Here is a 22,666-nt window from a genome sequence, read left to right on the forward strand (position 1 = left end):
GTCGCTCGGAATTTTGTTTTTTTTTTTATATTTAGAGCGCATTGAGAAAAGGACTTTTCACGACAAATGATTTTGTCGCTGTTTCATAATTGTAACGAATCAAACAATCACCGCGACAAATTGAATTTCGTTATTTGTAATTTTAACAAGTGTACATCGCTGGAGATGCAAATCATATGTATGTTCGTTGGATGTACAACTTCTAATAAAAAAAAAAAATAACAATATCGCCTGATAGCATATAATATACAAGGAATGTCCGGAATCTTTTGAAAACGAAAAATTGTGAAGATTAGTCAGATCAAACTGCGAAAGAAAGTCTCTTACTATTTTGCAAATAAGCAGTACGCAAATTCTCAAAGTATCAATTAAAAGAGCCCTTAGATATAATTTTTACTTATTAATAACTTAATAATTATTACGATTTCTGCGAAATGGTATTTGATTTTTCTTCTCACTTTGATTAATCTTCAAAATTTTTCTTTTTCAAAATACCCTGGACTCTGTACACATGTACATGACTTTTCTTCTGTGGTCCATATTCTGAAGTTTCATAGATAAGATGAAAGCATTTCATAAAGTGATTTATAAGTTTTTTCAAGTAGCTACGAACTCGCTTTTACAGACCTCTTTATTAATAAAAGTATAATTACAGCACGAGCTTTTGTATGTATATTCCCCTTAACCTCTCACTTAACCTTATCTAATAGTTTATTACTTTTATATAACACGTCGTGCTGAAAATAAAACGTAATGTAATAATGCGTTGCTCTGTTTCTTTCTCCGAATTCCTGCAAAACACACACACACAGAATTATTATTTTATTAACCCTTCTCTACCAATGTTTGATTGGATGTAACGAAGCTATATTTGAATCATCTGGTGATTATGATATATGTTAATGTAGCATCGCATATGTGCTTTCATCAAGTATTCTACATATTTTTTACATATTTTATATATATCAGATTGGTGCAAAAATAATTACATATCGAGCTTTTACATATCGAGTATAAAGACGCATATATCAGTTAAAAATTATGTTTATTAATCAAAATAAAGATGCCATTGGCCTGTGTACACATTTCTCCCAACGGGAAACAAGTTTGTTTATTCCTACAAGATAGAATTACGGAAAAGATAACGGTAATTAGAAAAATCGGCGTCAAACTTAAAATGTTTAAAACCGTAATTATTTTCGCGCCAGTCTAATATTATATACGTTGTCGAGGAAGAGTTAATACAACCGATTCGCTTATATATAATTTCTGACTTTGGCTCATACTCTGTATTGCCAACAAATAAAAAATTTATGATTCGTTAGATTAACATAACAAAATTATTTGTTGCCATCATAAAATTGTTCGTTAGGACAACAAATCATTTGTCACTACAACGGAGTCCCGTTTGCTGTCCCGCATTAAAAAACCATTTGTTACGGTTACTGTTGTTTTCTTTTTTGCGACCCAATAAAACCTTTTCTCTCAGTGCGGGATGCACGCAAACTTACGCATTGTCCTTCGCTACGATAACTTTGTAATTATTATTCACCTTTGAGGTGAAACGATGTTTTGTGAATTGTGCGCTCGGGTGTGGCGGAATCAGCGGAAGTCGCGGAAGGGCGTTTCTTACGGAGGGAAACGAGGAGCGCGCCGGTGTTTTACGTGACTTCCCGATACAGGGCGCGGTTTTGTCCTGGCGCGAATACGCGTCTGAAATTCGAGTTTTCGCGTTATTGGCTCTCTCTTTTTTTATTATTCCGACTGACCGTCTATCCTCTTTGGACACAAGCGCGAGCTAGATACGCGCGTGCGTCGCCTCCCAGCGTCCGTTACCCGCGCGCGCGACTTTACGACCCTCGTAAAAGCCGCTTGATGGCGATGGAATTTTTCTGTGTTTTTTCTCCACCTGCCCCTCCCCCTCCCGCCCCTCTCTCTCTTTTTTTACGATAAAAAGCAGAGTTTTATGCGGACGAATACTAGTCGCGAGAGAAAGCGCGTTGAATAATAGCGCGCGCGCGCGGTGAAATAAATCTCATCGCGATGCTTGATACCGAGAGGATAGCCGGCTCTCGCGTAACGTTATTGTTACGAGCTCGCCGTTGTGCGTTTGATAGGCGCAAAGTAGAGAGTCATAAAGCGGCCTGATCGACGCGGTGCGGTGCTGAAGCGATTAGTCGCCTCCCACGTGAAAATTGTATCGTCAAAATCGCATCGCGCCTCTCGCATAATCACGGGGCTAATCGCGTATTCAGCAGTCGCGCCGTGTTAACTTATCGAGGGGGAGTAACGAGCGCGATCGTTGGACGCTCGCGTAATTAAACGCGCCGATCCATTCACCGCGAGCCGGGCCGTCGCTTTTTTTCACAAAGTGAAAAAAACCAACGTCACGCCTGTCTGCCCGCGGCAGGCCGCTCAGTTCCGCTTGGATCCTGAGAAAACGCGATTTTCAGTAATCCCCGGTGACGAGCACCGGGCGATAAGCGGCGGACTCTTCGATAAGGAGAGTGAAAGCCGGCGAAAGGGGATGGGAGGGGGAGGAGGGGGGGGGCCGGTATCGCGCGCGTGCTGTTGTATAAAGGCTTAATCGTTTTTTCCGTACAAGTGAATTTTAATGGAACTCGATGGTATTACGTCGAATTTCCGTCGCGCGTAATCGCTTTTACGTCCGCGACGATAATGCCGGCCACGCGCATGCGCGCGCTCTCTAACTAGCCCGAGTCCATTATCGGGCTCGCGCCACTCCTCGTTATATTAGATAAAAATTTAATGGGCGATCAATCACGCGCAATTTCCAAAGCGGCTCCAGAGCTGCCGTTCTTTACCTCTTTATTTTCCACGGGATCCGCAGGTCCCCTCCCCCCCCCCCGTGAGCCGGAAGGACAGAGCCCTGCCTGGTGTATCTGGTGCGACTTGCCCGTCGCGCGGCGTCGCGCTGTCAGTCGTGATCGATTGATCTGTCGGCGCGCGATCTATCGACTCGAAATCGCGAACGTCGACATGCGCTTCGACGCTCGCGACGGCGGATAAAACGATCGTCCGAGTGATTCTCACTTGGTAATCGTCGTTCATTAACGACGGGGGGAGGGGGACCGTCCTTCTTGCAAAATCACGAGAAAAAATCCAGATTGATTAGATCGGAATTGAATCCAGCGTCCTGAGAAAAAAGGAAGTTTCTCTCAAACGCAATAACCGCAACAAATGGCTTGTTAATGTGGGACAGCAAGTAACTTCGTTGTGGTGACAAATGATTTGTTACTTGTGATTTGTTCCTCTAACGAACAATTTTATCGTGGGAACAATGGTATTGCTATTATGCTGATCCAACTCGTAAATTTTTAATCGCAAATTTTTGATTTGTTGGCAATACAGAGAATGAGCGAGGATTAAAAATTGTACAAGCAAATCGGTTATAGTATTACTCTTCTTCTCGTGTAATATATAACAAAATACACAAAATATTTGATGAAAGCAGCAAACTATTTGTTGCTGGTGTTTTGTTAACCCGACCAAACCTTCTTTTCTCAGTACATGTGTAGAAAAAAGCATCTCTTGAAGTGATTTATAAATTTTTTTAAGTAGCTACGAACTTTTACAGCCCAGAATCATTTTTACAGATATATTCCTAGATATAATATACAGATATATTACCAGATAATTCAAATATGGCTTCATTACAATCCAATATTCGTAGAGAATGGTTAACAAAATAATAATTCTGTGCGTGTGAGTTTTGCAGGAATTCGGGGAAAGAAATGGAGCAAAGCATTATTGCATTAATCTTTATTTTTAGCACGACGCATTGTATAAAAGTGATAAATTATTAGATGAAGTTGAGTGAAGTTAAGGAGAGTATACATACAAAGGCCTGTAAACGTATTTTTATCAATGAAAAAGTCTGTAGAAGTGATTTGTAGCTATTTATCTGATGATTTGAAATTTTCAAAAATCAGTGAGTTAACAAAAGTCAGGGCGCTGTTATAACAATATATTCTTGAGATTAAATAGAGCAGAAAAATCTAGTACCGCTTTATCTTCCGACAAATAGTTAGCGAGATATCGTGAGTTAAACATTGAAAAAGCTACCAAGTCTTCCTTAAATATCTAAAAAAATATTAGGTAAGTAAAAAAAGTGTCTCAGACAAAAGTTGTTTAAATTAATCGGTAGAAGAAGACGGTGTAATAAAAAATTGGGGTTTCCACTTAAGAAAGGCAATGATCAGTGAATATCTCGGAAGTGGTGCCATTTGTAAGCAAAATAGTATAGTTGTTTTATGTCTCCCTTGAAATCGTACAACTTTTGACCGAAACATTTTTGCTGAAAATGCTTCGTCGAAGAATTATCTGCGAGATGCGTTTTTCAAAATGGGACACCCTGTATATGTTAAAATTACAAATTACGAGAAATTATTTGTTGCGGTAATAATTTGATTTGTTCCCCGTACAATTATCAAACAGCGAACGTTCAATTGTCATGACAACAGAGATCTTCTTCTCAGCGTCTGATCGAAACGATAAGACGAAGGACGAAGTAGAGACACGTTCGGCCTCTCTCGGTGGAAAATTTCGCGCTACCGAACGCGCGCCGAACCGCATCCACGACGGCGCGCGCGCACATTGTACACTTCCAAGTGCGGAATAATGCATGCGCGGTACGCGAATTACCGCGGCATAACGATGTACCTAATTAATGCACTCGGCGGAAGGAATTCCTGACGCGATGCGATTTCGAACGCATAAAACAGCCCTCGCGTTGGGATTCGAGTCTGACGATTAGATCGATAGTCGCCGAGTGTTATGCGCGCGAGCTCGGCGATGAATTCGTCGAGTCTGAGGAAGCATTTGCGCCGTCTCGCCGAAAATAATTCCGCTCGAAGATTGCTCAATATGCCGCGAGAGGAAGAAGAGAGAAGGAGGGATTCGCTCGAGATTTGCGAGTCCGACGTAACCAGATCGAGAGGGCAGGGCGCCATGAAAAGAACATTGAGAGATGCGCCACCAGTTATCCAGAGGATCGCGCGATCCTCGCGCGAATCGCACCGTGATTCGTCCTTTGTGTTTGGACCTTGTCCTTTCGCGCGAAATACTGAAAAATCCGCGAACCAGCGTCGCCAGCGCGAGCCGCCGCACAGTGGATCGAAACTTCAAATTCTGTGGACATCGACTAAAATTCTGTTCGGAAACAGAATTTTGTGCAGGAATAGGTTTCAATAAAATTAATTTTCATAAAATATTTTATTTATAATATTTTTGTATACCATTTTGATAATAATAGTATTGTAACGAATATATATATATATATATATATATAGTGTTCCTATTCGGTTTCAACAGTTAGCATCACGTGAAGGTAAGGGACAAGCTAGCCTTGGGCAAGTTATATCAGATCTTCTTGCATAAATTCAATTCAATAATAAAATATTGGTACATATTTTTGGAAATTTTAAGATTGAACAATCTGCATGAAAACACAAGTGAAAATTGCAGGGCTAGTGGATTTTGTAAAACAAAATTCGTGAAAACAGCCAAGGACAACGGATACAGCGTAGAGGTTCTTCGCAAATCCTTTGATTACGTGTGTATGAATAGAACTGGATTAAACGAAAGGACTATTCGAAATTTTGCGATTCTTTTTCAATCCGTTGCAACGGATTGACAAAAACTTTTGCCTTGTTTCTTATCTATGTGACGCTGACTCGAAACCAAACGGGAATATTTAAAATTTAATAAAAAAAATATTATAAAAATATTATAGGAATATAAACAGAAATTTTACTGAAATTTTCATTGCAAATGATTTCTGGCCGAACCGAATTCTGTCTTCGAACCGAATTTTCATTCATGTACAATTGTACATAATAGGTTAGATGATTTCTATCCACTACACGATATATAGGAGAAAAGATCGCACAAGATTGCAGCTGAAACCTATATACGGTTTTTGCTATATGAATGATTTTTTTAAATCCTATTTAGTAGATCTTGGACAAATATGGACATTTTTTTAATTATTCAATAAACATGAGTATGAATTGAGTTACGATTTCGTTCTAATTCCTCATAGAGAAAAATGCGTAAGATATAACAAAATCTGGCAACGGATATGACGGAAAAATGTTCTTGAAGGACTATAGAATTGTGCATCCATAAGATAGACAAGGATCGATAATTATTTATATAAAATACAGCGAAGGCAAATGGACGACTTATGCTTAACACATTTCACTTATCACAGAAACTCGAGACTTTGGACGCTTATAGTATTTATGTATATTACTCATCACTTAATATTCTCTGCATTCGGATCATATATCAGAACTATTTTACAACACATTCCAGTAGATGAAGTTGTGAAATTCGAACTTTTATTTTTGGCTCGATGTCCACCGTTTCTCACCGTTTCGATGCACTGTGCGCCAGCCGTATGCTAATCGAGGGTGTGCGACGGGGAGAGTGTCTGAAGCCGCGGCCACCCTCCGAAGAAGAGGGGCAACATCGCTCGGCCGAGGGGAAGTCCGGATGATCCCTTCGGCCGGCCGCGCGAGACAAGGGCGGCGCGATTTTATGGCGCTCCTCTTTTCCTTTTTTCTCGGGCGCTCGCAACGATTACGCACACGCGCGTCGTCGCCGCGCGACGTGACCGCGTGAAATCGTCTGGGCGGGATCCCTTGGCCCCATTGTTGTTGTTGTTGTAATCGAGGGGCGCGGAACGAAAGGGCTGCGCCCGAACGGCGCGGCTGCCGCGCGCCTCTCGCTCGGCCGGTTGCCGCCGCTCGCGCATTGTTTCCGGGACGCGCGCTCATCCCGCGATGTTGCGTCTCGTGAATCTTTCGAATGCATTGTGCCGTCGAGATAACTCGCTCGGTCGCGATAACGCCTGCCGAGCCACGGAGATATGCGCACGATGAAAAATTGGAAAAGAATGTCTTTACGTGTTTCCCGTGCGGTTTGATTCTCTCGTTTCTCTCTCGCTTAAGCGCGCGCGCGCGTTACGTGCGCGCTTGAGAGAAAAGATTCATGTCGACAATTATCCCCTCTCTCTCTTCCACTCATTTGTATCCTGAAATTTTCAATTCTCCAAACGACCCTACACCACGCGGCGAAACGCTCGTGAGCGTTTTTCTCCGCGGCCCGCGCCTCCGCGGAATTCCACCCCATTCGACGCACGCGATCACCCCCCTCTCCCTCTCCCCCCCCAACCCCCGGGCAGAGCAAGCGCCTTTCGCGTGTTCCGTAAAAATCCGGTAACTCGCGGACAGGACTTTCTTCCCTCCCGGTGTCGATATCGCCTCGGGACGCGTCGCTCATGTCTCGCACGTGTGCATGTGTACGTGTGTGTGTGTGTGCACGCGAGTGTGATAGCGCGGGGGCGTAGGCGCCCTGTCCCTACGGCCCTGTCACTCGCCCACCCTCGTCGCGATAGCCGGCAGCGACGGCGTTCAGTCTCGCTGGAGCTACCATCGCGGTCGGACGTTGCGATTCGCTCCTCCGATCGCGCTCCACCGCGCATCGCGTTGTCGCGAGCGTGATACGGAATAAACGAACGGGTAATAACGCGCAGTGCGGGAGGAGGAGCAGGAGAAGAAGCAGAAGAAGAAGAAGAAGAGGCGCGTGACGTCGCGCGGCGCCCACGCGGGCGGTCGCGTCGTTTGACGTTGTGAACATCGCGCATTGTGACTCTGTTTTCGGTGGTGATAACGAGAGTCGCGCGGCGACGGCAGCACGACGCCGAGATGAGACACTGATGACGGGGGATGACGTTCGATGGAGAAGCAGGTACGATTAGGCGTGTACGAAAGCCTTGGGGCGTACGAGGGGGTGGCTGGGCGTCCGGCGTGTTGCGTCACGGCGGTGCGTCAAGGTGTGCGTGTAATGCGTCTCTCGGCGAGACGCGAAATGGAATATTCGGAGAGAGAGAGAGAGAGAGAGAGAGAGAGAGAGAGAGAGAGAGAGAGAGAGAGAGAGGGAGAGCGACGAGGGTTGCGATCGGGACGGTCGGCAGCGCGATTTCGGCTATTCATTCAGACTCCGGCATCGAGCTGGGATCGCGACGAGTACGAGATCGGTCGAATCACGGCGTAACCGAGTTATCCCGGAATAATTCGGCGGCCGCGGCTTGGAATCGGCCAAACATTCGCCGCACTTAGGGAATCCGGATTCTTCCAAATCGCGGCGGCAGCCGTGCGTCTCGGCGTGCGGCCGAAAAGCTCTCGACATTCCAAAGATCCGCGGAACCTTCTCTCTGACGCGCACTCGAAATACTCCGCACTCCGGATAGCCCGAGCGGCGGCCTGGAGCAAAATAGCTAGCTCCGGAATACGCGAACACCGGAATCCAGGAATCCTCTCTCGGGGACGATTTTCGCAGGTCCCGGCCCGGACGGTTTGGTTTTGTCCTGACGCGACTCAGCTGTCTCTCCTTCGCGCCGCCGCGAGGAACTCTCTTCGCGCTCCGACGCGTTTCCACGGAATCTCGTGCCGCGGCTCTCGCGCGGGTAAAGTATTACGTAATCCAGAAAATTGCGCTATACACACGCACACACACACACACACAGATGGAGAAAGAGAGGAGGGAGAGGGAGAGAGCGGTGCGCTCGTAGTCGCGAAATATCACTGTCGCCCCGACGAGCGGCGATTAATTCTCGAAAACAGCGCGATCTATCATTACCGTCATTACGGCGCGCGAAAGGCGCACCGGGGCCCATTTACCATTATTTACCGTCATTACGTAGCGAGTTGATACGCGTCGCCGTCGCTAATCCGCGACTATTTGTCTACTTTCCCCATGAGAGCGCACCTCGTCCGTGCGATCGTTCGTAATTCGAGAGGCAAGAGATTCCTCCCGTCGATACGATTCAGAGCGCGCAGGTCGCAGGTTCGCCGCGGCGCGGCGCGAGTCTCCTCGTAATTTCTCCGCGAATTTCTCCCGGCAATTTCTAAAAGAGACTCCCTTCCTGCCGCTGCCGTTGCCGCTGCTCCTCGTCGAGCTATTACACGGCTCGTGACCTCGCTCGCGGAAAAGCTCGAGGGGGAAACAAGCCGGCCGGACGGCTGAATGTGTCGTCTCCGCGCGCTCCGAAATGGTGGAACTCGCGGCGAGTATTCGCGACTTTCGCGACGGCGCGGCGCGGCGCGGCGCGGCGGAAGCGCGCGTAGCGGTACACCTCGCCTCGCGTTAACCTCGTTAAACACGGCGCTTCCGCCGGATAGCCCGCTGGAAAGTTTAAGACGGCTTCTCTTCCTCGTCGTCATGCCCGGGCGGATCGACGCGGAAGCGCACGACCCGGCTCGCCGGCGCGCTCGCGGGCAACGTCGAGTCAGGTCGAGTCTTCACGCGGCTTCCGCTGATCCTTCGTCGCGCTTTCGACGGACGGACGTTTCCTCGTCGGATACATCGCCGAGGAAATCGATACGAAACGCGAAGTGCGCGCACGGCGGCGCTCCGGCACGCTCCTCTCGGCAAATTGCACTCGCAGCGTATAAGTGAGCGGGGAGCATTCGCACCGCCAACACTGCGATTCAATCCGCGCCGCGTTAACACTCGGCCGCAGCGCGAAATAATGCCTCTCGCCGAGCGACTTGGCGACGATCCGGAGTCGCGGAGCGACGGCGAACGTTCTCACGAGCGATTTATGGTACACGGTCCGCGTGGCCGTCACAATTCAACAACGTCCACGAACGAAACGCCGTAATATCTGAATTTAATGATCCGTCTCGAGGAGCGAGGGAGCCCCCTGCCCCTGCCCCTGCCCTTGCTCTCTCTCTCTCTCTCTCTCTCTCTCTCCCTCTCACTTTTCCCCTGCCTGTCGGCGTGTCTTAAGCGCCGAAGAGATCGAAGGAGGTTTTTCTCGGGGTCGAGCGAGGTCGGGTCGAGTGTGCGCGGCGTACCGTTTGTTTGCCCGGAGAACGGGGGTGTCGCGCGTGAGGAAAAGGGTTGGCTGCGAAGTGCGGCTGTTTAATCGTCGCTACCCCGAACTTGGACCTCCATTCCCGGCGCGCGCGCGAGAGAGAGAGAGAGAGAGAGAGAGAGCGCGGCCGTCGCGGCGCCTTTAAGAGCAGAACACACGCGTGAATGAGCGGCGCCGCACTGCGGCGAACGAGTGCGCGTCGATCGACGCGTTTTTGCGCCCTTTTAAAAATATCGTTCCCCGGGAAATTTGTCGTTGCGCGTCCAGCGAGAGCTTTCGGCATCCTTCCGAGCCGGCAGGAATCAAGGAATGTCGAAAAATATAGTTGATTTTTATCCAAGCAGTAATTGCACAGTAAATTGTGTCGCGACAAATTGTGTAGGAAGATTATTTGCTTATTTTTATGCTACCTTTTGCTCTCGAAAGGTAATTTTTATGGCTCCTTATGGAGCAAGAAAGTTATCCTTGGAGGCAAGAAATGGCGGAAAGTTTGCGAGTATTGGGTCTAGCAGTTGATTCTTTCCGGTTTTCGACAATTTTCAATCTTTATTCAAAAATCGATAGGACAAGATTGATCAGTGAAATATTCTCCGTTGTTATCGATGATCTCCATCATGCCACTTGTTGGAAAGTTGCCGAATCCCATTACGATAGAAACTTTTAAGAATACCGTTCCTCGGACAGAAATCCTCGAGAAATTCGTCGTTGTGCATTTAACGAGAGGTCTCGGCATCCTTCGAGCCGGCAGGTCGAGGAATGTCGAAAAACATGATTGTGAGACAGATTGATTTATTTAAGATAAATTATCGCAATAAATTGTGGTGGACAATTATTTGCTCATTTTATTCGCTCCCTTTTGCTTTTGAAAGGTAATTTTTATGGTCCTTAAGGGAAGGGAAAAAGTTTGAAGGGAAACCTTTGAAGGCAAGAAATAGTGAAAAAGTTTGCGAGTACTGGCTCTAGTAGTTGATTCTTTCCGATTCTCGACAATTTTCGATCTTTATTCAAATATCGATAGGACAAGATTGATCAATGAAATATTCTCGTTGCTATCGATGATCTTACTTATGCCACTTATCGGGCAGTTGCCGAATTCCATCATGATAGAAAACTTGGTGATACTCTGAAGCTATAAAGTCATCGATGAAATTTCATACGTCAAGTGTCGACAAATGTGTATTACTGTAGACAGTGCGTGTTGCATCGACCGAAACAAGTCAGAATCTGATGGAGCCAAGTCTGGGGAGTACTCAGCGTGTGGGAGAACTTCCCAGTCCAAGTGTTGGATGGGTTTCCTTTGTGGCTCCTGCTGTATGCGGTTTTAGCATCGTCGTGCAGCAGGATGAATTTACGGCTGCCTTATCCAGTAAATAGCCCTTTTTCTCAACTGCAATCGCTCAAACGTATAAATTGTTGTTGATAAATCTCTGCTTTAATTGCTTTACCCGGTTCTCAGAACTCGCAGCACAGCGCACCCACCACCTTCTGGTCCCATCATATACAGAGAAGAACTTCTTTTCCGAAACGTTTGAGTTTCACTGTCGACGTTATCGGTCGACCAGGGTTTACCCATGATTTTTTGCGTTTAGGATTTTCATACATAATTCATTTTCCGTCACCAGTTACGATTTTGCGAAAAATCGTTTTTTCCTGTCTGGCGAGCAAGGTAACGCATGTGGTCAACCGGCGATTTTTGCTGTCAATGGTTAGCTCATGTGGAACCTACTTCTCTTCTTTCTATATCTTTCCCATACGATGTAAAAGATCGCAAGTAGCTTTCTGGCTTACTCCTTACAGCTTTTCCGTAAGTTCTTGTTGTGTCTGTGCCGTCTTTTCATTCGGTAGATTTTGCAACTCCTAGTCTTCAAATTCTTCTGACTCACTGGAGCGTGTTTGGTCATGAAGATGAAAATTACCACTTTGAAAACGTTCGAACCAGTTCAAACGGTACGTGCGATCGATCGCAGCATTTTCATCATAAACAGCCCAAATAATTTTGGCTGCTTCATAAGCGTTTCTGTTTGAATGAAATGCGAGATGCATCGCGTATCGAATATGCTGTTTGTTGATAGCCATCGCGGGCACTGTTTATTTGAGGTTATGCGCATCAAACGCCAAAGCCAATGTCATTCCGAAAAGGTAAATGTCAACAATTTAAGGCCGCAAAAGAGCGGGAGAATATTTCAATTTCAAATTTCGCTCTGAATTGTGTAAATTTTATTGGAAAAATTCAACTACTAAATCTAATAATTTTTGTACGTAATTTATCGTGTTGTGATCATTTGGTATCTGAATAATTTGATATACCCGTAGCGTTACAATTGAAGAACGTTACCAATTTCGCACGAACGTGCTTTTCCAACGTTTAGGTGTTGGTTGGAAAATTATTCCCATGTGAGGTATTAGGAAATTGCTTTTAAGCAAGCAGGACATTATATCTCTTGGATCATGAGTTTGGAAAATAATCGAGTCAGGTTTCTGTGAGATCGTTGAATCGCTGGCAATTATTATTACTTTGTGCCCTCTCACCTTCTCTCCCTTTCGTCTTCAATTATCTAAATTGTGCGATAAAGACCGCGTCATTAGATCGTCCGAGTCGCCGAACGATTATATCTCGTCAAGACAGTTAATAACTTGATCGCTCGAGGAACTCGCACTTGCAGGATTATCCTTGCGAAATATCGCTCGTCCTGCCCCCTTGAGTAAGCCTGAGCGAATAAATTCCTCACAGCTCCAAGTAACTGGATGCTTTAAAACGACGTGTCCGTATCCGGTCTTCACGAGGGACGTCTCCGGCGTCCTCTTACCTCGCCCACGAAAATCCTCGTGTTTTCTTTTCCTCTCTTATTTTCTTTTCTCTCTCTCTCTCTCTCTCTCTCTTTCTCCCTCTCTCTCTCTCTCTCTTCCGAACGTTCTCTCCCGATCGGTATACGGCGGATACGTAACTAATTAAAAGTCCTTACGATTTAATCCCGTGAGGAAAATCTTTCGGCGGGGAACTTAGGGGAGAGATATCCTGCGGAGGATCTCCTCAGGATCGAGTGGGCGGAAGGTTATCCCGAGGGATCCCAGGCTGCGTTCGAGAGTTCTCTCGGAAAGAGAAAGCAGTACGGGGGTGGAAAGGGGTGGGCTTCACGATGGGGGATTCGTTGAGTGACCATAAAGGGCGCGTGATCGCCCCCCCCCTCCTCCCCCTCCGGAAGCAGCCGGGAAAGTTCTCGGAAGGAATTCCGATGTGCAAGTTTCTCGGCAAGCCTATTTACGATTGTTTTATCGAAGGTGTCGATACCTCTCACGGCGATAACGACGGTGCGAAATGAACGATCGGGCCGAATTGTTCGAGCCAATGCGGTCTCCCCCTCCCTCCCCCCCCCCGCCAAGGCGAAGGAAGTGAAGACGGCGCGCGTCGAGGAATGATTTTCGGAAATTGTCCCGCCGCTTTTCGAGCTGCGGCGTCCGTTCCGTCCTGACGAATTGCGCCGGTAAATAAACGAAGATAAACGTTCGAATTCACGCGGATCAGTTTGTTTCTCTCTTCTTCTTTTTTTTTGCTCGGGCGGGTTACTCTTGCGTTGTTAGATCGATGGCTGGTGGATGGAGCCTCTCGCTCCGTTTGAGACTCGAGGAGGAGGAGGAGGAGGAGGAGGAGGAGGAGGAGGAGAGGCATCTCGGGGCGTCTCATTTGCGCAAAGAAACGGCGGACGTTTTCCCGTTGGAGAAGCAAAGATCGCGCGGCGTTGATGACGCAAAAATGCGCCTTTTGCCGGCCGAGTAAGAAGCGCGCTCGATTCGGAGACGGGACTCTCCTCTCGGAGAGAGAGAGCGTGGACCAGCTTCTGCTGCTTCTTCGCAAGAGCGATTCGCGCGTGACGGCACCTGGCTCTTTTCACACAGCGCCAGGGCACGAGCGGTCTCTCCGGAGCAATACACATCCTTCCGCGATTATTCGCCACGGAACGGCGCAATTTTTCTTCCCCTGCTCCTCTGCCCCGCCCCCCTTCTCGTGCGCTCCGCTCGGTTCTTCCGCTCCGTCTCCCTTTGCCAGAGCCGGAAACCTTGCTCAACGTTTCCCGGGGCGCGAGATAAAAACGAATCTTCCTCGAGTCCGTATTCGGCGAGAGAGCCGAGTCTCTCGTCCTTTATCCGCCGTGAGTCCGTTTCGCCGACGAAGGAGGGAGCAAGAGAGCAGAGGGAGGGAGGGAGGTCACGTTGCACCGTCGCGGCAGCGCGTCGTGCCGCTATCGCGAAGGATCCGATCCTGACGATCCCGGCTTGAGATCGAGCGCCGAGACAGTCGTCGCGAGAGCGCACTTCCCCCCCCCCCCTCACCCACCCTCGTAGTGAGGGGGTGAGAATGGGGCGCGCGCGTGGGTCCCGTCGAGGGAAGACTGACGGATAATTCGCGAGGACACACTTGACGGGTGGAACATGTGCGAGAGGGTTGACGATAGAGATCAGGGGGGGGGGTAGGAAGATGGAAGGCGCGGAGACGGCGGCTTCATCATCTTGCCGCGGTCGCCGCGTCACGACTCAAGCGAGATATTGCGCGAGCGACGTCACGCGGTCGCTTAAGCGAAATTGCAATTTTATCAAGTCTCACGGGATCTCGCCGAGACCGAAAAGATACCATTCCCCCCCCCCGCCCTCTCCGCATCTCGCGTCGCGTGGAAGCGCGTATTAATTCATGACTTTCCGGCGCGCAATAGCCGTTTTCGAAGCGGCTCTCCGACGACGGATCTCTCGCGGGCTAACGCGCTTTCGTTCAGTCCCCCCCTCTCCCGCGGGGGAGGGAGGGGATTTATCATATCGCGAATTCCGATAAATACTTGTTACCTCGGCGAGAAGAGAAACGGACGCGGGTGTCCTGAAATTCAGTCGGCACTCGGCGAGACGCGGCGATGCATCGAGTAGCGTGAGAAAAATGGTGACAGCGTCCGGGCGAGAGGAGAGCGGGAGAGCGGAGGGGCGAGGAGAGAGAGAGAGGAGAAACAGAGGAAACGAGGAGCCAACAGGAAAAGTCCTCTGAAATTCCTACAAGGCGAGGAAACACGGGTACCGAGGCGAGGCATGTCGCGTCTCAGAGACCTCACCGTCGCTCGGTCGCTCGCCCATCCCCTCGCGAACTTGCTGCTCTCTCTCTCTCTCTCTCTCTCTCTGTATTTCCCTCTCTCGTAGACCGGGGGCCCTCCTTTCCTCGCTTCTTTATAGTGCTGAGCTGTCGCGATTTACCGTACGAAAAGCCACCCCTCGACGTATCCTTAATGCGGCGGCCGGGCACGCACGCCGTTCCTCCGCGTGCGTTTCTTCTTTTATATATATATATATATATATATATATATACACTCGCGCGTAGCCTCTTCAGCCCTCTCGCGCGCACAAAGCGTTTTTCCTGTCGCGCGCGCGCGCGCGCGTCTCCAAGCCGGTGCGCAATCTCCGCGCCCGCGAGGAGAGTAACGCGGCCCCTGCCCCGCGGAGTCCTTTTCCTCTCCTTCTTCTTTTCTCTTCCTGCTTTTCTCTTCTTTCTTTCTTTCTTTTTTTTTTTCTTATCAGCTTAGAGATACGGATTTTTCGCACTGTCCACTGATTATACTCACGGGAGCCGACTCTGCAGCGACTTTTTAATTTTCGATATCACGCGTGTGTCGGCCCCCGTAATTAGCGCTCCCATGATTAATATTCCACACACTGTCGAGACGAGTTTCGAAGTTCGCTCCGAATTTTTAATCCGCCGCGCGGGGACGAACTTTCCCCGCATTTTCCACGCCCTTTCCCGCGCGAACGTCGACTCTTCGTGACTCGCGAGCTCTTCTCTCCCTCCCTCCCTCTCCCTCACCCTTTCTCTCTCTCTCTCTCTCTCTCTCTCTCTCTCTCTCTCTCTCTTTTCTTCGCCGCACGGCCGGCAGAGCCTCGCGACGTGAAATTTCGCGCTCGAAAACGACGTAATACGAGACGGCGAGAGAAGTTTTTACACGTCGTGAAAACTTTCAAGCATCGCCGCTCGCATCTCGTATTTTCTCTCTCTCTCTCTCTCTCTCTCTCTCTCTTTCTCTCTTTATAACACTCTTTCCTCGAGCACGTCCACATTTTTCGTGTATCCGAATTTCCTCCGCAGCATCCCTGCTCGCAACTCGCGCGCAGTCCGCTCGCGTTTATCGCCGAGGCGTTCTTATTTTTCATATATCCGCGGCGGTTTCTCCGCGGCGCGTTTTTCCGCCCTGAAGAAAAACCCCACGGCACGGCGCGCAACGTCAGCGAAGCGTTAGCGATAAGTCTCGATTTTCTTTCCCTTCCCTTTCCCTCCTCCAGCGCGCCGCCTTCTTTTCCGCTACTCACTATGCGCGCCGCGATGACGCTTTTCACGTGGCGTTTCTCTCCGGTGGCAACGAAAATGCCGCTCGCAATATTTCCCTAATGAAACCGCGTTTTTTTCCTCGGGGCGCAAGCCCGCGAGATGCAACCCCGACGATATTACGACGAAAAGGCTCGGGGAGAAAAAAGGGCCGCGCGGCGTGTTTAACGCGGGAACGAGGTAACGGCGAATTTTGAGTGCGCATCGTCGAGGCGGAATAACGGCGTAAGAAAGGACAATGGTGAATCGCGGCGTTATTAAACAGATCGCGGCGTTATTATAACCGGAGCTTTTTTTATTATATAGCTATTATAACGAGCGCGCGATCTTTCCAGACTCGCTCTCTCTCTCTCTCTCTCTCTCTCTCTCTCTCCCTCTCTACTTTGTGATTTAATCAGTTTCTTTCCAATTGTACGGCGAGACTTTTGTTTCCTTCTTGTCTCCTCTTTCCCGAGTGTGTGCGAAAGGCGGGAGACTAAATTAGCGAGACGCTGCGCGACTTTTTCACGAGACGTTTCTTCGTCCCGCGCGTTTCTTGCGTCGTTCGTGCGGAAAATACACTGCCTCTTTTTTCCGACACGTCGACCGATCGATCGACGGCCACCTCCAGGAGGATCATCGCCTTATATAGCGCGAACGGCTGCTTCTTTTTTTTCCCCAACTGTTTTTCTGCTTTTTTTTTCTTTGCTTCTCGGTGAGCTGCTTATTATGCAGTTTAATGGCCCGGCGAGGACGTGTCGCACATGAGAATCGCTCCCGCCGAACGTCGCCGACGTCGCGTAATTTACGGGGATGTAAGCCAGTGGCAGCGACAGGCTGTAATGAAGCGTAATAAGTCGCCGGTCATTACGCAATTACGCGCGATTATGCGATTCGCCGGTTCGTCCATTAACGCGATCGATATTGCAGTTAGCATCGGCGATTAATCTTTCCCGCTCCCGCCGGCACGGAGTACATAGATAGCCGTATGCCGAAAACACTGCGTATGCGTCCGCGGGCCCGGCGTAAATATCTCGCGTAATTGCGACAAAGTGAACGAGAATGTAGCGCGTTGCGTACGGCGATTGCTGTGTTTTTCGCCTCGCCCGGCCCGAATTCCGCGCCCGCCGCGAGATTTCTCCGCGAGTGCAGACCGAGAACGGCAGGCGGCATTTCTCCGCGAGGCAGTCGCGGTTTTGTCACGCGGAGATATCGCCGGGAAAGCAGCGTGTTCATTAAGGTAAGTCCGGGATAGGTGGACATAACGGACAGATGGTCAATTGCTATAATTCTGTCAATATACTACCGTGATCAAAAAGTGTCTGAACTTTATTGAAAAAAATCAAAATTACCATTCAATCATCAAAATTCTTATAGTCTCCTCCAAAGTGGTCCCCAGTTGCTTGCAACTCTTGCATATGCCGATGTTTGATCCAGTCCTGGAAACATCGCTCATACGCGGCAGACAGTATGGCCTTTAATTCACGCAGCGATTTTTCTTTCATGTCCTCAATCGATTCGAAACGCTGTCCGCGAAGTGTTTTTTTTTTTCAGTAGGGGGAACAGGAAAAAGTCGCAGGGGGCCATGTCTGGTGAATACGATGCTTGCGGAGCGACATTCGTTGAGTTTTTTGTCGAAGACGTCACGCACAAGCATAGTTGCCGACCTTGGTGAAATTTTGCCAAATTCGGTGATTTTTCCACATTTTGGAAATTGGTGACATTTGTCTGGAGAAACGTAAATCTGGCGAATTTTGACAGCCAGTACTGAGAAAAATCTCCACAATCGAGTGTGAAGAAAATAGTTGATTGTGATTGATCAATTTCTTTACAACTTGAGGCTTACTTTATCTATTGTAGATCCAGTCTAAAAAGAGAGTGGCCAACATTCTTTTGAATCTATCAAAGTTCTAAAAGAATACAGCAATAATCACTGAGCGCTCACTACTTTCTCTGCTGAACGCGACCATTCTATCTTTGTTTCTCATTAAAAATCGACAAATCTGTGTAATATATACTCATAATTCTAGGTTTGCGCATGCGTTATTATTAAAAATAACTAAGAAAATTGAAGCATAGTGAAAATTTTAGCATAGTTGGTGAAAAATTTTGTCAATTTGGTGAAATTGTTACCAAAAGTGGGGAAATTTGAAGAATTTTTGCATAAAGATAAGTGAAAAAGCATAATTTTGATCTGACAATACTGCGCACAAGTGTCGAGTCGAGGTATGCGATGGTGCGTTGTCGCGATGCAAAATCCACGAGTTGTTTTCCCACAATTCCCGGTCGTTTCTTGCGGATTGTGTGCTGGCACGATCCAAATGATATTCCAACTTCATCTGCTATCACTCGCACAGTCAATCGACGATTTTGGAGCAGCAATTCTTTCACTTTCTCAATGTGAGCGTCATCCGTTGACGTTGATGGTCTTCCAGAGCGTGGGTCGTCTTCAACGGATTCTCGTCCTTCTTGAAACTTCTCAAACCACTCAAACGTACTTGTCTTCGATAAACAATCATCGCCATAAGCTTTTTGCAACATTTTCAATGCGTTTGTGAACGAAATTTCGTTGTTTTCACAACACAAAATTTCAAACAAATTCTTTGCTCCATATTTTTCGACATGGTACAAACCGCCGTACGCAATAATCTTCACTGACATAAACAACTGCCACTTTCACGGCTCGAAGGAACGCCATGATTTTTTTCACCAAATGCGAAGGACATGTGTGCCAACTTAAGAAAGCAAACAGATTTGATTTACAATTTATCCGCGATTTTTAAAAAATGAAGTTCAGATGCTTTTTGATCACAGTAGTGTGCTAGGCGTCAGCGCTGATCGGTCAGTTGTGAGTTGGAGTAGGTGTGTCTCTTCCTAATGCACAAAAGCACTGTTATTGTGAGTAAATAAATATTTTATGTTTCTATTAACCTCCAAAATGTTTCACACGTCGGAAAAATACCTTGCGAATACAGTTTACTTTGAGTTACAACATTAGACCTGGGCTTAAACGACTAAAAAAACATCGTATTTATGTACTTAACCTCAAAATTCATCACCGGGACTACGTTTCATGTGATATACGCATTTTTACGCGAACTCTCCAAACTGGATAGATGGTCCATTTTTATCAGGGTTAGATGGGCAGCCTCAGGGCTATTCAGCGAGAAATAGCAAGCAATAGGCATCGGATCGACATTTTCTAGATGCTTTAGATATATAAAAAACGTCGATCCGCTATCTATTTGACTATCATTTTTCCTTGGGTACCTGATATTTATTTTAAACTTCAGTATATTTTAAACAGCTTTTTGTTTCGTTGAAACATGCCAAATAGATTTCTTTCTCTTTTCTCTCTTTAATAAACAGCGTTTTCTCATAGAGCCTTTTTCTATGTTGCCACTTTTCAACATTCTTTCCAATGTTGTCCTCGGTTTCTATAAGAAATTTATGGAAATGTTTTATTTTATTAATAATTAATAAAAGGATTAATAAAAAGGTTAATAATTACTAAAGGATGTAAGATACTAAAAAGATAAACAAATTTCTACATTATTATAGACACGCTCAACTATCCTTCCACTTAATCCGGACACCTGACCATTTATCCCTCATAGAATATTTTTCATAATTTCGTTATTATCGGCGTCTCAGAATTTTTTTCACTAAAATTCTTTTGTACCTTAAAGCGACTTCAGACGAGTCAAAATCACTGTCATTTCCGGAGATTTTTTCTGAGGACATAACAAAGAAATACAAAAATGAAAATAAGGTATTTATTAAGCAACTCTTTAAGGGAAAAAAAAGTATTTTTTTCTTGTAAATATTTTAAACAAAATAGCGGCGTCGAAGCCGAGACAAGTATATATGTAGATATTTAGAAATATTTATTTTTGTAGAAATGTGGTAAACACTTTTGTGGTAAACACTTGAAAAGAAATTTTACGTTTGGCCTAAAAATTTCGCGCAAAAGTATTAATTGTAAAAAAAGTTTCTAATATTTCGCAAAATCCGTATGTATTTCTTTAGTTTCTGGCATTCTAGATAATAAAATATTTTTCGTTTTTGTTTTACGTTCAATGCTGTAGCCGTGAGACAAGAGCATCGGTCCGAAAACCGGTCTCGACTTCAACGCCGCCATTTTGTTTAAAATATTTACAAAAAAGAAATACTTTTTTTTCCCTTAAAGAGTTGCTTAATAAATACCTTATTCTCATTTTTACATTTCTTTTGTTACGTCCTCAGAAAAAATTCCCGGAAATAACCGGAAAGTGATTTTGACCCAAGTCCAAGATGGCCTAAACCCCTTAAACATTATCCTCTACCCTGACTGTGTTAATATGTTGTTAATCATTTATTGCAATAATACAGATGTGTTATTTCCAATTAGAAAACCATGTCCATCTATCCCAGACTCTTATCCTATTGCCAGTCGTGAGGATCGCCGTGGCTGCGCACGCAATGAGAAACGAGGGCTAACCCGGCGTTCTCCAAAAAATGCCACGTTATCGATTTATCGCTCGCGCCTCGCCACGCTGCCCCCACGCGCGAATTTCGAGGCGGACGACTCGACACCGCCTGCTGTTCGTTAAATTGCGCAAACGATCCGTCCGACAACGTCGCGCCCGACTCGGAGAAGAGAAGAGAAGAGCTCGCCGAGCTCGTCGCGTTGCGAAATATCGACACCCACCGACGTCAGTCGTCTTATGCAAAGCCGACCGCAGCTCGTCCCGCTCGCTCACGTCTGCAAAGCGATAAGGCGAAACGATAACGCGCAGCAGAAGATTAGCAATTAGCGCGCGCACGAGATTGATAGTCGACTCAGCTGGATCGATATCGACGGAAGACGAGACTCGGCGGCGTCGCGATGCAAACGGGGAGTCTTTGTTGCGAGGTTCGCGCGACGAGGAAAGCAGACGGTGCGTCGGATTGTACCGTGCAAACTCACCCCCCCTCCTCTCCTCCCTTTCCTACCCCCCGCCCCGCGCTCGTCATTAGAATTCGCGGTCGCAGCGACGCGACGCGCGACTCGCTTCCGCCGCTGGAATATTTATTTTTCTCTCGAATGATGCGCGTCATTCGACCGTCGCGATTTATTCCCACTCGGCAGGGGAGGGCCGTGTCGGGCGAATTTCAATTTCTGACAAACGACTCTCCGCGAAAAGCGGCATTCGGCGCGCCGCTCAAACAATGTTTGAATATCAATGTTATAATGCATCGACGTCTGCGCCCGCGCGCAAAATTCCTACGCTATGCGATACTCGTTCAATACTATCCGATTAGAAATTTATCCAATGCTCCTGTCTAGGTTATACAGGGTGCTAAATTTCAGAGGTAAAAAATCTCGAAAACTGTGAAAGATATTAAAAGAAGCTGAAACACGTGTTCCATGATCTCGAAGGGGAAAGAGAATGGCATTAGCAGTTTTTTATTTGGAGGGCATTTTCAAGGTCGGTTGAAGGTCAATTTTTTTAAATGGAAAGCCCAATTTTTTATTACATCTTCTTTTTCTACCAATTAATTTCAACAACTTTTGTCTGAAACACTTTTTCATTTGTCTAATATTTTTTGAGATATTTAAGGAGAACTGGTTGGTAACTTTTTCAATATTTAACTTACGATATCTCGCTGCTTGTCAGAACTGTTTGTCAGGAGGAGAAGTGATACTAGACTTTTTTACTCTATTTGAACTCAAGAATTGATTGTTACAATAGCGCCCTGACTTGTGTGTTAGCTTATCGACTTTTGGAAATTTCAAAATCATCAAATTAATTAAATAATCAGATATCTCGAAAATCGCCAATCTAAACAAACTGATGTGGTTGTTTCATGTCACCCTTGAAACCATACAACTTTTGTCTGATACATTTTTCTCTAAAATCCTTCGTTTCTGAAATATATGTCTGTAATTCTTTAATTGATATACACGCGGTATAGTTGTCTTCGACCATAATTTCATTATCGTTTCGACATCGAACTAATTACTCAAGGAACGTGAATGTACATATATATGTTTATAAAAGAAACATTACTCTCAATTTTCTCACGTCTCGCGACCACTAGAACTAAAGCCACACACACACACACACACTCCGAGAAACATCGCGCTCTTTCCTTTCCTCAATCCTTTCGGGCTCTTCAATTCCGTGCGGCGCGAGTGGCACTATTCCATTGTCCTCATCGCGGTAGATATTGCTTTAATAATCGAGCAGCAATCTCAATGACTGCAACGATATTCTTACGACTAGTGGTTATATAATGTATTCTTATAGAGTTTGCGAAACATTATTACATATTAATATTGAATAAATAACATTGAATAACGTAGCAACATTAGATATGCGACGACTGATACAATATATTTTAATGAAGCAGTGTGTGTGTGTGTGTGATTCTATGGTTGCTATATTATATTTTTAACGTCATTATGG

The 22,666-nt window shown here is 46.5% G+C and overlaps 1 protein-coding gene across 3 annotated transcripts in view; it reads left to right on the forward strand.

Moving 5' to 3' along the window:
* Positions 1-22,666, forward strand: part of LOC105181335 (putative uncharacterized protein DDB_G0277255) — a 228,730-nt gene that overhangs the window by 39,477 nt on the left and 166,587 nt on the right. For 2 of the 3 annotated variants that reach the window (XM_025306417.1, XM_025306418.1), the window contains exon 1: positions 7,429-7,776. The exons of the other annotated variant lie outside the window; for it this stretch is intronic. The gene's annotated coding sequence lies outside the window, so the exon portion shown is untranslated. Of the gene's footprint in view, positions 1-7,428; positions 7,777-22,666 lie in introns of those variants that run through there. 3 annotated transcript variants of the gene reach the window in all.

Source organism: Harpegnathos saltator, unplaced genomic scaffold (assembly GCF_003227715.2).
Source record: "Harpegnathos saltator strain DR-91 unplaced genomic scaffold, Hsal_v8.6 scaffold124, whole genome shotgun sequence".
Taxonomy (NCBI): Eukaryota; Metazoa; Arthropoda; class Insecta; order Hymenoptera; family Formicidae; genus Harpegnathos; species Harpegnathos saltator.